This window comes from Nomascus leucogenys, chromosome 5, assembly GCF_006542625.1.
Source record: "Nomascus leucogenys isolate Asia chromosome 5, Asia_NLE_v1, whole genome shotgun sequence".
Classification (NCBI taxonomy): Eukaryota; Metazoa; Chordata; class Mammalia; order Primates; family Hylobatidae; genus Nomascus; species Nomascus leucogenys.
In genome coordinates this window covers 78620655-78637266 of record NC_044385.1, presented here as the reverse complement: position 1 = coordinate 78637266, position 16612 = coordinate 78620655, and the positions used below count along the sequence as shown (strand labels likewise).

The window sequence follows — 16612 nt, the reverse complement described above, 5'->3', positions numbered from 1 at the left end:
ACAAAACTGACAAGTTCAAAGGAAGAGACACTGTCAGTATCAAATCTTAAAGACAGGCTGATAATTGTATCTTTTAAAAAAATCTCTTTATTGAAAAACATTATATCTGTCTTAGTAAGTACACAAATGCCACACAATCTAAGTGGATTTTTATACTTTACTGTACTAGAATTTGAGAGGTAAAATAACCCTTATACTCAAAAGTTACCATTCTTATTTTCCTGTCCCTTTTAAAGATAAAGGGCTGAAAGAATCTACAAGCTTAAACACATGGGTGATTAGTTCACCAGTATTTCTATAATTCTGAAAACATTATTAGTAACAAACCTTTTCAATTGTCTTACCTTTGTTGAAAGTACTTTAAACGTGCTCTGTTCTGGTATTATAGGATGAAGAAGTTCCAGTTTCAAATTGTAATCCTCTCCAGAAGGAAGTTTAACCAAAGCAGACAACTAATGAACACAAAATTAGCATCACATTTTGTAAATGTACATAATGGAGGGTAAAAAACCTAGACAAAATAATTACAAATCTTCAACAATGTTACAAATTATTTTAAACATTATATATGGAATTTCAGATTTAAGAAACTTTTTTTTTCCATCTGGTATCCTTGACATGAATTCTTATAGACATCATTAAACAGCAGAAAAGAATAAGTTTCATAATATTTGTCATATATTTAATAACACCTATTTGATATTTAGATTTCAAGAAAACATACAAAAGCAAAACGATATATAACAAAAAGTTACCCATGTGCAAAACATACAGTTCTATCACTATCTCTTTTAAATAATCTATTATAAGGTTCTCTACTAAATGCTAAGAAATCAAGTTGTTAAAAGTCATACTCAAGAGGCTGGGCACGGTGGTGCATGCCTCTAATCCCAGCACTTTGGGAGGCCAAGGGGGTGGATCACTTGAGGTCAGGAGTTTGATAACAGCCTGGCCCAACATGGTGAAACCCCGTTTCTACAAAAATTAGCCAGGCATGGTGGGATGTGCCTGTAGTCCCAACTACTCAGGAGGCTGAGGCAGGAAAATTGTTTGAACCCAGGAGGAGGAGGCTGCAGTGAGCCGAAATCGCGCCACTGCACTCCAGCCTAGGCAAGAGCGAGACTCTGTCTCAAAAAAACAACAAAAAAAAGTCACACTCATTAAACATGGCTAGTCAATTCTAAGACATGTGTGATCACAAAACTAGATCTTTTTCATGAAGTACACCACACAAGTATAACCAAATCACATTATCTTACTAATATAACCAAATTCTGCTTTAAATTTCAAATCTAAAGAAAAAAACGCACATCCAGCTATAATTTACCAACATACATATTCTTATCTCAAAGCAACAGCTTCAGATTTTATTCAACATTTTCCACATCATCTCAGGAAGAAATGGCATTTATCTGATAAACTGTTAATCGATTATTCTGCAATATACTAAACTTGCAAATAATAGTAATATTGAAAAATGATTCAAAGTCTAACCTCTTTTTCTGAAAATTCCACATTTACATCATTCTTCTGAACATTCTTGATCATAAGTGTAATGACTACTTGAGATTCTGTTTGATACCAGTCATACCTATTAAAAAAAAAAGAAACTTAAGTAACTCTTCTAATTTTCTTAAAGCTATTGTCAAAACAAAAACTAGTCTGATAAACAACAAGAGCTCCACCTGGAGAAAGAAAACAGCAAAGCAGCTACTGATTCACAGAACAACTTTATATAACTAGTTTTTTATGCTCTGTACTAATGGAAAAAAATGGTAAGGTAGATGATGCTCACACCTTTTCAGTAGACTTAAATACTTGCATGATTTTCTGGGTTCTGACTCATCTCTAGCACTGTTGTGCTTAAACTAATATAATATTAAAGATGTCATTTATTTTAAACAGCTAATATTTATATGCCATCAACAGAGTTTTTACACTCTCATTTCATCCAAATACTAAAGATAAACACTTAAATCCCTATTTTACAGATGATAAAACTTAAGCTCAGAAAGGTGAAGCAATAAGACTGAGTCAACACTCCAAGCTCTCAAAACTGATGTTGGAAGCAGACAGACTTGAGCACACAAAACAGGGGCAAATGAACTAAAATTAAAATCATGTGAAGTTTAACTGTGTCAGGCAAACATCATACACAACACTTTCCTTCAATTTCAAGATACACGGAAAGACTAATGGGTCGAGATTTTAATTATGTGCATCTTTTGTACTGAAAGCTCTAGAAATGTCGGAATTCTCACTTTCAAATTAGACTACATTAAAAGCTCTCTGAGGGCAGAGCTGTTTATCCTGTCACTATTATATCCCTAGGACCAAGCACAGTGTCTGGTACATGTATATTAAGTCAGATGTTGGATTATTTTATGCTCTGAACACCTTAATTATTATTTCATGGTTATGTGCCCTACTCCTGCTGCTGCCACCAGGGCAAGTCAAAGTTCCTTATCTACTAGGTACTTGGAATTTCATCCTGTATCTCCCCACAACTACCATGAATAGATTGTTTTTAACTTTTCCAGGCTATTTTAGGTAATTATATCCAAAACCACCTTGATTAAAGAAATGAACTTTAAAAGTCTCAGTTTCCCTTTGCAATTCAGTAAGGATGCAAAGCTCCAGATCAACGGCTTGTGTTTCTTTCTGTTACAGTCCTAAGAATGCAAGCTGTACACAGGCTAATGAATAATTAAAAGTCGAAGACTTGCTAGTTGCTTATTATTATAATTGCTGCTCTCAGCAATATTAACTTTCAATGCATAGAGAATATTCCTATGAAAAATTTGCTCCAAATATAAAAGGCAAGGTAAGTTACAATTCTGTTAGATCTACTACTAACTTGTTTACCTGTGCAGTAACATAAACTTAACTGGAAGAGACTCTCCTTAATATATGGAAAGGTAACATAACATGAAACCAAGTGAAGCAACTTTAAAGATAAGAAATGATTTGAATTTAACTTAAGTATAAATATTAATCCTTAAACAGCCTTAAAATTAGCTTTACATAAAGCTGTTACCACAATTTTAGAAAACAAACAAAAACTTAAAAATCACAGGGTAAGAATTTGCTTACTATTAAGCTACAGGGTTTCTTCCTCTTTAGGCATATTTATCATGCATTGTTTTATGAAAAAGAAACACTTACTTGATTTTTGACTGATGAGTCCACTGGGATGCAGATTGATTTTGGCAAGTTGAAAGAGAAAGATTTTTACAAGTCGGTTTAGCAACTGTATATTAAAATGCATGTATTATTAATTTACCCAACGCTGCAGTTATTTTGATATAACTACATGAAAATTTTCTTCAAAGACATAGTAACTGTAATTGTTAAAAACCACTAGTTTTTGGAAAAAAATTAGAATGTTCAGCATTTAAAAAATCTTAGATCCAATTTCATAAAAGATTTTTCCTCTAAAATAACAGAACTTCAAATAACAGAAAACTTCTAAAGGCGTGATTAGAAAAGGTTGCTTATATAAAATGGCCAGTTCTAAGATTCAGCAACTCCCTAAACTAAAATAACATTGTTTTAAAAATCGTTTTAAAGAAACACACTAATTAGCCAGGCTTGGTGGTGTACACCTGTAGTCCCAGCTGCTTGGGTGGCTGAGGTGGGAAGATTGCTTGAGCCCAGGAGTTTGAAGCTCAAGTGCACTATGATGGCACCACTGCACTCCAGCCTGCAGAACAGAGCAAGACTCTGTCAATTTCCAATTTTCCTTAACTTTTGTCTTAGCCTATCATAAAAAGCCCTACAAGTGATTCAAACTGTTGAACCTAAATAAATGCAATAAGGTTTTAGTAACGAAAAGATAAATAATCATCATGACCATACTAAAACACACGAAATCAACTTTAACCACACACTAAATTCATTAAAACAGGCGAATAATTTTCATGACTGGAAACTTCTATGTTTATCAAAAAATGATTTTATTTCAGTTCCTAGAGGAACCAGCACTTAAATGGAATTGCTTAATATTTAAATATCAGACAGATCATCCTGAGTCTTGTCTCAAATATATTTGGTATTTGAAATTTAAAATAATAAAAACACGAAGAATGAAAACTTTGGACTTACCACCTCAGATTCTGAGCCTATTAAAACATAAAAAGGAAACATTTTCAGGTAACAGTGCATTTATAAGCAAAGTTATTTATATGATTTCTATAGCACAAACATACTGATTAAGCAAGCAAATTCTCCATACCTTTCAACTAAAGAAGAGTGGTTTCATTTTGCATCCTGCATTCATTTTAGACTCCTTAGTAATTTCTTACTGATATACCGTACAAGCAAATCCACCCAAATCTCCCTCTCAACATAAGAAGCTATGCAAAAACCAGTGTATCTTTGGAAGCCCACATCTAAGGAAACGTATACTATTTAAAAGAAATTATAAAGATAAAAACAAATTTGTTTAAACCAAAAAAATTTCAGATGTTTACTTCTTTTTAAATCGAAACAAATACCAAGGGAGACCCACATACCATTCTGAGCTTCTTGACACCTTTTAATCCAGATACTGAAATTAGCATCTGCACCTAGAAAGAAAAAATTGACTATAACATCACTCAACTGCACAACCTATAAATCAACAAATACTTACTGAATACCTGCTACATCCCAGGCAGTGTTCTAAGCACTGGGGAGTCAGCAGTGAATAAAATCTGTCTTAACAGACCTTATCGCCAACTCTACTATAGTTATACCAATAGTTTAACATTTAGTTGTTAATCATGAAACATTTTGATTTTCTAAAAATTTTAACTACAGTCAACCTTAATTTCACAGATACAAATAATCTACATTTCCCCCAATCCCAATGCTCTTAGAGAAGCTTCCTCACACACAGAACAAAATCAGTTGTAAATCAGACTTCCAATACATCATCAGTTAGGGTGGAGAGGAGGCTTGGTAACTTGGAGCTGAGTTGAGGTCCAAAAGCCTTTCCCAGCCCCAGCTTGCTCTTCAATGCAGATACCTATTCAGTCCACTATTCTCTCAGTGGCTTTATCTGTTACCATGTCTTTCCTATCAACACCAAGCATCTTCAAATTCCGTGAAGTTTTGTCCTATCTCCAAGTTACATGGCAGTCGAGAGGCTATAGGTGATGTATTATATATTTACAGATAACAGTGTAAATGTATGCATAAACAAATTATTCACTTCTGGAGACACAGAACAATGATTACATTTAAACAGTCACAGTGCATAGTAAGATATGTTAAAAATATTAAAAGTACTCGAAATAAAAGCTTATTAATTCAAGTTAACTGCAGGCAAGATAAATTTGAAAATTTTAAATTAAAAATTTCTTAACAAAAATTTCTACTTTACTAATTTATAAAAGAAATCCAACCAGCCTTAATAAAAAATTTAAATACACTCTCACACACACTGTATTCTAGAGAACTATTATATCAAAATCTTAGATATGAGTAACCTATTATTTTAAGTAATCAATAACTAAAACCAAGCAATCTATCACACAAAGAGGGGAAAAGGTAACAATTCTTTACCTTGTCTGATAAAAATAGAGGCCTAAAAGTTTAACTTAACTTTTTCCCAGATTTTGGCCGGGCAGGGTGGCTCACACCTGTAATCCCAGCACTTTGGGAGTCCAAGGCAGGTGGATCACTTGAGGTCAGGAGTTGGAGACCAGCCTGGCCAACACGATGAAACCCCGTTTCTACTAAAAATACAAACATTAGCCAGGCATGGTAGTGCAGGCCTGTAGTCCCAGCTGCTCAGGAGGTTGAGGCAGGAGAATCACCTGAACTCGAGACAGAGAACTGCACTATGGCCTGGACAACACAGCGAGACTCAGTCTCAAAAAAAGAAACAAACAAACAAAAAAAAAACCCCAAAAAACCCCCCAAAAAACAACAAAAAAAGTTTCCTAGATTTAAAGACAAATTTATTTTTAAGTAAAATATCCTCAACAGCAATTTTACCAAATAGGTCTTCCTCTGAAGGCCACCTCTGAAATAACTAAAGAATAAATGTCAATGGCATGATATTAAGATATTACTCAATAAATAATTTAGGGGCCAGACGCAGTGGCTCGTGCCTGTAACCCCAGAACTTTCCGAGGCCGAGGCAGGCAGAACACTTGAGTCCAGGAGTTCAAGACCAGCCTGGGCAACATGGCAAAACCCCATCTCTGCAAAAAAAAATGCAAAAATTAGTCAGGTGTGGTGGCATGTGCCTGTAGCCCCAGTTACTCGGGAGACTGAGGTGAGAGGATCACTTGAGCCAAGAGGTGGAGGCTGCAGTGACCCAAGAATCGCACCACTGCACTCCAGCCTGGGCGGACAGAGCGAGACCTTCTCTTGCTAAAAAAAGAAAGAAAAATTGAAAATGTAGAGAATGATATGACTCATGTTTCTTCAGGATTTTCACATTAGGTATTCAAGGCACTACAATAACTTGACTCTAGATTTGCTAAGAGTTGCAGATGTCCTGTTTGCTGACTGGAATAGCCCTACTATTCACGTACCAAAACTGGGATAAGCAAGTTTGAGAATAAGCCTTATCACCCAGACCTCTCCTTTTTTAATTTGTAGCTTCCATTTGCATAATCAGTGCTAAAATCCTTTTTTCTGAATAGGTACACAACAGAAAGGCAAACATTCAAAACAGTACAAAGTAAGAATGTAACATAAAATACTAAGAGTGAAGTTTCTTAATTTCAGCACTACTGATATTTTGGACCAGATACTTCTTTGTTAGGCAGAACTGTCTTGGGCATTATAGGGATATTTAGTAGCACCCCTGGTTATACTCATTAGATGTCAGTAGCACATCCCCCCCATCCACTATTCAAGATTATCAAAAATCTCTTCAGACATTGCATAAAGTTTCCTGGGAAGCAAAATCGTTTCCAGTTAAGAACCAACTTCTTTAGAGAACTGTGATAAAACTCTATCATAACATAAAAATAAAATGATAATACAAGTAGGATTATGTAGTCTCCAATTTTCTGAGATTACTCACAATCTCTTAGTATTTTTCAGATTTAAAAATTCTTGGCTCTCGGCTGGGTGCGGTGGCTCATGCCTGTAATCCCAGCATTTTGGGAGGCCGAGGAGGGTGGATCACAAGGTCAGGAGATTGAGACCATCCTGGCTAACATGGTGAAACCCCATCTCTACTAAAAACACAAAAAAATTGGCCGGGCGTGGTAGTGGTCGCCTGTAGTCCCAGCTACTCAGGGGGGCTGAGGCAGGAGAATGGCATGAACCCGGGAGGCAGAGGTTGGCAGTGAGTCGAGATCGCGCCACTGCACTCCAGCCTGGGCGACAGAGTAAGACTCCGTCTCAAAAAAAAAAAATTCTTGGCTCTCACAATTTCTGTATGTCTAGATATCCACACCACTGTGATACTTTCAATATATTCCCCTCAAAAAATATACATTAAAAGTCACAATACTCTCAAAACTGTGTTTCTTCTGTACCCTCTCATAATTTACCCAAACGTACACTTCACTTCTCCATAAAACCTTTAATGTTAAGATTTCACATCTCAGCAATCTGAATAACTTAAAATGAACAGACTTCTGACCAAGAAGGCAAATTAAACTTTCACTTCTCCATTAGAGAAAAACAAAGCCAGACTAAATAGAGAGAGCATGTTAAGTGTTTATTCTATAGAGTTTTTTACTTCTAATGGTAAAGTTCATCTGTGATTTAAATGCCAAAAGGCTAATTTAATCAATTTTAAGTGATCTCATATCTGCGATCAATATGAAATATAATTAAGATGAGAAAAACAAGTATTGGGTTTCTACAATTAACCTGAAATTAACATACCAAAATTCAGCTTTGGTATTTAAGACAGAAATAGATAAGTTTAACAACGTATAATTGTTAATACTTACTATCTAATTTTTGTCCTTCTGTAAAGTTTCTAGGGCAGCAGCATAGTTTTTTTCATGATATTCACATATTCTGCAAGAATATATTTAAAACAAATTAAGACACACAAAAAATCTGGAAAATAGCCTTCTTTCTAAATGAAAAACTTAGTATTTTCTACTGTTGAAAGAAAAAATTTATTTTAAGTATAGAAAAAATTTATTTTAAGTATATGTTAATAAATCTAGAGACTTTCTAATATACTGTTAAGATCTAGTACAATTCCTACTAAAATTCAATTTTAGAACTCACTTCAGAAGGAATCTGACTTTAATTGTACAGACTTGCTTACTCCAAAATATAATTATATAAAGGAATTAAGGAAGTTCTTAAAGAATAGTTATACTTATCAACAGAAACAAGATGGGATATCAAGTATACAGATATAGAGCTTTCATAGCATTAAATGTAGCCTATTCAGCTTTGCTGAATAGGATGTTGTCCAGTCAATTAAATATAGTAAATTCCAAAATGATTGAAAAAAAAAAAAAAAAAAGCAATGTGAAATCTATCAGTTTCATCTATACCTTGCAATTATTTCAATCATCACTATTTTAAAATTTACTAAGTACAGATCTCCTATCACATACTATGGTTAACAAAATAATATAACTATAAGTTGTATTTAAAATTGAATCATATCTCTGCTATATAATGTATACAGAATTTTTACAACTTATATAAAGCTTGCAATGAACTCATTCAACAAATACCTACTATCTATACCAAGCTCAACAAGAAGAGTAGCTACTTGCATACCCTTTTCTCAGCATAGCAGTGGAATTATTTGGATTGAGTTCTAGAGACTTCTTTGCATCAGCAACAGCAACTATGTAGAAAAAGATGGGTATTTAGTCAGTTATTTATAGATCCTAGCAAATACACATAACATATGAATCAGTTTTAGATTTCTAAAGTTTTCAAGTTGGTAGAAATGCCAAATGGTTTTAAATTAGGAAAAGCTAATACAAGATAGAATTCAAATAAATATTACTCTTGTATCTCCCTTCTGGCTTAACATTTAGCTTCCTTCTTAATGCTCTTCAATGACTAGAGCTGTGTCACAAAATTCACCTCGTCTCATTAACATCATCTATGTAATTTTACTCAAGGTATTCAGTTTTTCCCTATTCAGAAGGTACAAATACAGAAATACATTACTTTTTAAATACAGGTGGTCTTGTTATGTTGCCCAGGCTGGTCTTGAACTCCTGGCTCAAATGATCCTCCTGCTTTGGCCTCCCAAAGTGTTGGGATTACAGGCGTGAGCCACCATGCCTGGCCACATTCTTTTTTATAAAAAAAATATAAACGAGCATTTCATTTTAATACTCCGCCAAATAGTAAATGTGATGCTATTTTTTATCAGCATACCCAATAACTATGAATGAAAATCTGTATACATTCTCCACCCAATGAAGGAAAAAGCGACATCCATAAAATTTAAATGGGTGGTTGCTCACCATGTCTGTCACATTTGAGCTAATTTACCTTGTATAAAAGACCAATTTAAAAATTCTCAAAGACAAACTTTAATTTGTCATGGGTAAAACCTATAAGTAACTTATTAAAAAGGGCAATATACTTTATAAGAAATGTTACCACAGTAATTCCCAAGAAGAATGTGACAATAAGCTCTTTGACAATAATATTGTGCATCATCTGGTTTCTGTTCCAAAGCCTTAGTCAGCTCCTACAAAACAAACATGTGGGAGTGTCAGTAAAAGTTTGTAAGAAGCCATCAAATTCTAACCTAAAACATAATTTTTAATCAAGTAACATATTGTCAGAAGCTATTTGGAGGAAAGATAACAGGGATGTAATATTGGAGTTTTTCCTTATAAAAGGATCACTATCTCCCCCCACTTCTCTTGCCCCTCCTCCCAAAAGTAGGCAATCTAATGTAGTGTCTCTGTACCATAAAGCTTTTAGTTCCTGGTCTATAGATCTCAATAAATGGTAATTATTATCAGCTCATATATTCTGAAGAGTTTAATTGTTACACATTGACCATTACAGACTTCCTCCTACTAATTTGAAGAAGATTCAAACACCATATAGAATTTGAGATTCCTAGAAAATGTGAAGCTGGTGCAATAAAAAAAGACCAGAAGTTAGATCTAGCACTCTGGGAGGTTAAGACAATCAATACATACACAATCAACTGTACCTGGCCGTCTCCTAGCCTCTATCAATAGCATGCAACTCTAATAAGACCCAACTAAATATTCTGTTCAAAGCCCAGATACAATCTAATAGATGGCTATGTCAACTATCAAGAGTTAACATTAGAGATTGAAACTTTTCTAACCTGTGCAGTCACAACATATAGGTGCGGTAGCTGGAAAAATAATGATGTAAGAGATTACACAATTAGGGAGATCAAAGACAAGTGCAAGAACACTTTTATTTTCTGCCAACTGCCTACAAACTCTAGGGATTTGGTAGTTTTCTTAAAATGGTAAAATTATTTCAAGAGCCACATGTATCATTGACTTTGCTTTAACCTAGTAGTGTGACTCTCAGAAAGCAACATATACAGATGCTCCTCAACTCACATGGGGTTACAGTCAATCAACAGAAAGTATGGCTCAAACCAAGAGAGCAAACAAGCTGTAAGATGCTACTTCAAGGGCCTTACTTTGCAGCTTGCAGGCTGTTTAAAGGAATTTGGACCTTAGGTTGATGGAAAGCCATGGAAAGTTCACTGTTAGTAAGGGGAACATGGTCCAATTTACTTTTTTTTTAAATGTCACTCTGGCTGCAGTATGGTGAACACATTATCAAATCAAGACTGGAAATGGAGACTTCTTAGGAAACTACTACACTAAGTCTAGGCTAGAAAAGGATGTTAGCCACAGAGGTGATGAAGAGAAATACGATTAAGTTGGAACATATTAGAAGCAGAGAGATTTGCTAATGGGTGAACATGTGGGATAAGGGAAACTGAAGATGACTCCAGGGTGTTGGGCTTGCCTAGATCTGTATGTGACATCCAGTAATCACTCAATGAAAAGTATTGATTTTTCTCATTGCAGACTTTTTTTCACCCTTTTCCCCCGGTCTCTACTTTGACTGCATCTCCTTCGCCACAGAATACAAAAATATTTGCCTCTCTAGTCTTAATCTTCTCAAAGTCACTAATAACCCCTTATAAAATCCAACTGATTCCTATCTGACTTGATCTCTCTGTGGCCCTTGACAATAATAACCAGGCCTTTCGGCTTACCATTCTGTTGCCTCTTAAAAACTAATGTTCTCCTTGGGATCAGTGCTTAAGACTTCTTCCCCTCTACAAACATTCTTTGATTCCTTAACTACTGCAGGGCTTCACGTATGTGTTGATGCATGCTGATGACTCAAATCTTGAGCCTAGACAGTGGTCCTGAGCAACATCGGTGTATAGTTTTCTCTAGACTTTACCTGAAATGTCCCAGAGGCAACTCATATACAAATATTCACAATCTAAAACTACTTTCTCTCCTCAAACCTATTTCCCCCATGCTGAATGCAATCTTCTAAGTGCTATCATCCTAAGTGCTATCTAAATGAATGGCACCAGTTCCTATTACATTCCCCCAGCCAGAAACTCAGAAGACATCCCTTATATTCTAATCGTCACCAAGTCCAGTGCATTTACATAAAACAACTCCCCTCCATGCCCTCAATCACTGCCCTTCATGCAGATATTCATCTTTGACCCGGTCTGCAAGACCATCTTCCTGCTATCCACTATCCCTTGTGCCTCCTCCAATTCACTATCTACTCTGCTTTTAAAGGTTTCATAATTCAGAAAATTTCATTTTCCTTCCTCCAAATTCCTAACAGATCTCCATAATCACATGATAAAACTGAAAACCCTGTGCTGGGATTTAATGCCTTTGATGGCCTGGCCTCACTGTCGCCTGGAGTGGAGTGCAATGCCGCGATCTCAGCTCACTGTAACCTCCGCCTCCAGGGTTCAAGCGATTCTCCCGCATCAGCCTCGCAGGCAACTGATTATGGCTGCCCACCACCATGCCCGGCTAATTTTTTGTATTTTTAATAGAGACGGGGTTTCACCAATGTTGGCCAGGCTAGTCTTGAATTCCTGCCCTCGTGATCCGCCCGCCTCGGCCTCCCAGAGTGCTGGGACTATAGGCGTGAGCCACCGCGCCCAGCTGCACTTCTAATGAATTGCCAGGTGATGCTGATAATGCTGGTCCAAGACCCACACATTAAAAACCAAGGTACTAATGCTAGCCACATGACTATCCTAGGCAATTCTTCTCCTAGGTACATACAACCAAAAGAAATGCATGTGTTCACCCAAAATACATGTACAAGAGTATTCACAGAAGCTTTATGCTAGCTAATAACTAGAAATAACCCAGATGTCCACTGTTAGAATAAACTGCACCGTACTTACGGCTATACAACATATATTTATACAATGGAATATTACACAGCAATGCAAAAGAACTACTGCTTCACACAAAATGAATTTATACTCATGTAATCATTAAAGCAAAAACAGAGTGCCTACATTCAATAAAGCACCTACTGTATGATTCTTTTTATGAGTCAAGAACAAACAAAACTGATGGTGATGGAGGTCAAAGCAGGAGTCAGCAGGACAGTAAAGAAGAATTACTGGCTGAGAAAGAGCATGAAGGAGCATTATGAATGGAGATACTCTGTATCTTAATCTGTGGTGTAAACATGTGAAAACTCACCAAACTATAGACTTAAAACCTGTGTTATTTACATATATCATATATGCCTCCATAAAAATTTTTAAAGTAAAATAAGATGGAAAGTGACAATAAAATCATTATGTTAATACTGTTTACAAGCAACTTTTATATAAACTGGATCCCCAAAGGAAGCACTAGGTCTAACACGACAATACAAATGTAAATTAAACAATGTAAATTGTTTAATTACAATGTAAATTGTTTAATTATCTAACACAATACAAATGTAAATTAAACAAATGTAAATTAAACAATGCAAATGTAAATTAAAAGTAATAGCTGTCTAGCTAATACAAGAAATTATGGAGAAAAATTCTCAGTGCTTCCTGTAATATTTTCCCCAAACTCATCCCAGAAGCCTTACTCCCAGTATCTAAAGGTCTATATATTAGATGTAAAAAATATACCTGGACCCTAAAAGGCCTTATAGGACCTGGCTCCTAGTTTCCTGTCCAACCTTATCTCTTAATCAAATGGGCCCTCTAATAAAAAGGGCCTTTGTGTTGCTTCACATACAGGCCAACTTCATTCCTACCTCAGGATCTGCACTGGCTCTTGGTCCTGCCTGGAATATTCTTTTCCCCAGAGCTTCCAAGCTAATTCCCTTGTTCCTCAAATCTCCGCTCAAAGATCTCAATGGAGGCTCTAGTACCATGTGGCATATTTCTTATAAAAGTCACAGCTAGAAAAGACGCTGTCTTGCCTCAAATTATTAAACGTAACAACAAAACAGGTTTCCTCTTTTCTGTGATTTAACGCAAAAACAAACAAAAACTCCTGACTAAATTCTGTGACCCACAGCAGCATTTATCCTCAGGTTCTCCTTTAATTCTTATTATTAACTCTTGCTCTTTTACATTCCTTTACAGCTTTATGGTTCGTCTTCACTGCACACCTACAAAAAGTGATTTCTAGGTTAGCTAAGTATATAACCAAGACTTTAACCCACAGCAATCAGCGCCTTTGCACACAGCCACTCCAAAAAATTTTTTGATGAATATACAAATAAGTGAATAATGAACTGTGATAAGACCTCTGGAAAGTTTCAGGGACGTAAGGGAAAAGGTTTTTGCTCCAGTAGAAAAATCCTTTCAGCCAAACTACAAATGCCAACCATGCTCCCAAGAAATAGAGGAGGTATTTCTCAGGAGCTGTAGGGAGTGGAAAGGGCAAGATAGGAGTCTGGGGTAACGCGACTACCGTGTAACAGAGAAAGGAGACCGACAATCTCAATACCGGGGCTGAGACACAGCATCAACAGGAGCCTGGGTCCCTGTCCGGCGGTGCGGGGAGAAGGCGGGTCAGCGGGGACCCGAAGTGGCCCAGTTCCCCTAAGGAGAGAGGAGGAAGCAGAAATGGGCTCTCTCACCTCTAACGCCTTCTGGGGGTCCTCGTCGATTAGGGCATCCGAGAAGCTCTGGAAAAACCTGTCAAGAAAACAACGACTTCAGCAGGGCTCACTAGCCAAGGAAACGGGGATAAAATAAACAGCAAAGGGAAAGAAAAACACGCACCTCTGGGATGTTGCAGTTCCTGCTGCAGCCGCCGCCATCCCTCGTAGTCGCTGTTGCTGCCGGCCGAAAGCTGCTACTATCACGGTTACTACCTCCACCACCGCCCAAGGGGGAAACTTCTGGAGAAACACCAACCGAGCTTCCGTCCTAAATAGCCAACGAGCAGCCACGCAGCGTGCTGCTAGCGGGACGGGAAGCGACACGCCGGCGCGTGGCCGGCTGGGACAGTGGAGGACCGATTCCTCCCAGCCCCACCCCGGCCCAGCACCAGCGCTCCCAGTCCCCGCCCCTCGCAGCCATGGTTACGGAGGCCTGGGGCGTACACGTTCTCCCTCCCTTCCAGCGCGCCCACGCCAGCGGGCACTCCCACGGAGCTTTCAGTAGTAGTTTAGAAGCACTTTTGTAACGTACTGTCATCCCTAAGGAACGTGTGGCAGTTAGGGGCGTTTGTATGTCTGTTAATAACGCAAGCTACTTCGAGCTCCCATTTTCCCTAGTTTTTATCATGGCTGCCACAGGTAGCCAAGCCCTTTCGCCTCCATTACGTCATTCGCGGCGGCGTGGTCTCTTCCGGGAGCAGAGGCCCGGATGACGCATGGATCCCCGCGATCTTTGGGCTGGGAATCCGAAACGTCTGGGACTTGCCGGAAGTCATTCTGCCCTAATAGCGGCAAAAAGCCTTCCGGTTCCTGGAGCGACGCGCCCGGCGGCCGTACTATTCCCTTCCCCAGAACGCCACAGCCCAGGCTTTCTTCTTAGTGGGCTTCCCAGACCAAGAAGGAAACCTTTCATCCGAAGGTACTGAGGGGAGGAAGGTGGCCTGAAGTTATCTCAGTGCCGCTTTGTTTCCCACCCCAGTCGGTCAGCCCTTCCTCAGCGCCCTTTAACCCTTGCAGATCGGATGGAGAAAGCTGCCAGCACGTTCTAGGGATGGGGGCAGATTGAGGAGCGGGAGGGAGTAATCTTTGTCTAACTTTATACCAGTACCAAACTGTGTTAATTTAATGTAGTTTTATAATAAATCTTTAAGTCCTGTAACTTATTCTCCCAAGATTTTTTTGGCTTATTCTACGGCCTTTGTATTTCTAGGTGAATTTTGGAATTAGCTTGTTTAAAAAAAGGGGGGGGGGATTTTTACTGGGCTCGCATTGAATCTATAGATCTGTTTCGGGAAAACTAGTATCTTAACAACATTAAGTCCTTCAATCCATGAATATCATTCTTCCCCCACCATTTATTTAAGTGGTCTTTAATTTCTCCTGGCAATGTTTTGTAGATTGCACATATATCTATATTTTAATGCAGCTGTGCTTGGATAGATTGCAGTATAGAGAACATATATATCTTTCATTAGATTTATTCTTGAGTATTTAGTGTTGTATACAATGTTAAATGGCATTTTGACTTTTTTATATTCTACTCGTAAGAATAAACAATATTGATTTTAACATACTGACCTTATATTCAAGCATCTTTCTAAGTTCCCTTGTTATTTGTAATACTCTGTAGATTCTTTCGGAATTTCTGTGATCAAAATCTTGCGATCCACGAATAAAGATAGTTTAACTTCTCTGTAACCTTTATACCTTTTATTTTATTTATTTTTGCCTTTTGTTGCTGGCTAGTGTTTCCACTATTGAATAAAAATAATGATAATGGACTTCCTTGTCTTGGTCATAACATCAGGAGGAAAGCACTGAATATCAAGTGCTTTTTCTGCCTTTATTGAAATGTTCATTTGTATTTTTTAATGTTGCTATGAGTTACCTTGGTTAATTTTCAAATGTTATCTAAATGGCTAATTGTCTTTCTGGACCCCACTGACTCCAGTTGTGATGGCACTGTAAGAAGAGAGGCAGAGTCAGTGAAGGAGACAAGGTTTATTCAAGATACATACAAGGGTGGTCCAGTGGTGATGGGCTGGCCTGGAGAACTGCTACCATTTGTAAAAAGCATGTAGTCTATATAGCATTTTCACTTAGCACCCTCCTTCTAGCAATCTCCATTTAACCCAAAACGAAGGGCCTTGATCTCCTGTACAGCCTAAGATATGGGCCAGGGATGTGGATGTCCTTCATAGATAAGGAGTCAATCTCTGGATTGGCTACTCCTGGATTCCTTAGCCCAGGACTCCAAACTAAGTTCTTCTTAGACCATAGGGTTAGTCTCAGGTATGCTCCAGTTATGGCTCAGCCATACACTAATGTGTGTACACCAGCCTCTGCCATGCACCAATACACATATATGTATGGCCTCTGAAAGGGTGAATTCCAAGGCTGACCTACGTGCCCAAGATGAAAAGAAGTTCTATGTATTATGGACATTGAAATCAATGAGATACCAAAACTACCACCAGAATGGCTTAAATTAAAAGGACTTCCAATACCAAGCATTGACAAGGATATGTAGCAACTGTAT

The 16612-nt window shown here is 37.5% G+C and overlaps 1 pseudogene; it reads right to left on the bottom strand.

Moving 5' to 3' along the window:
* Positions 1-278: 278 nt before the first annotated feature.
* Positions 279-14249, bottom strand: LOC115835065 (annotated as a pseudogene).
* Positions 14250-16612: the final 2363 nt, after the last annotated feature.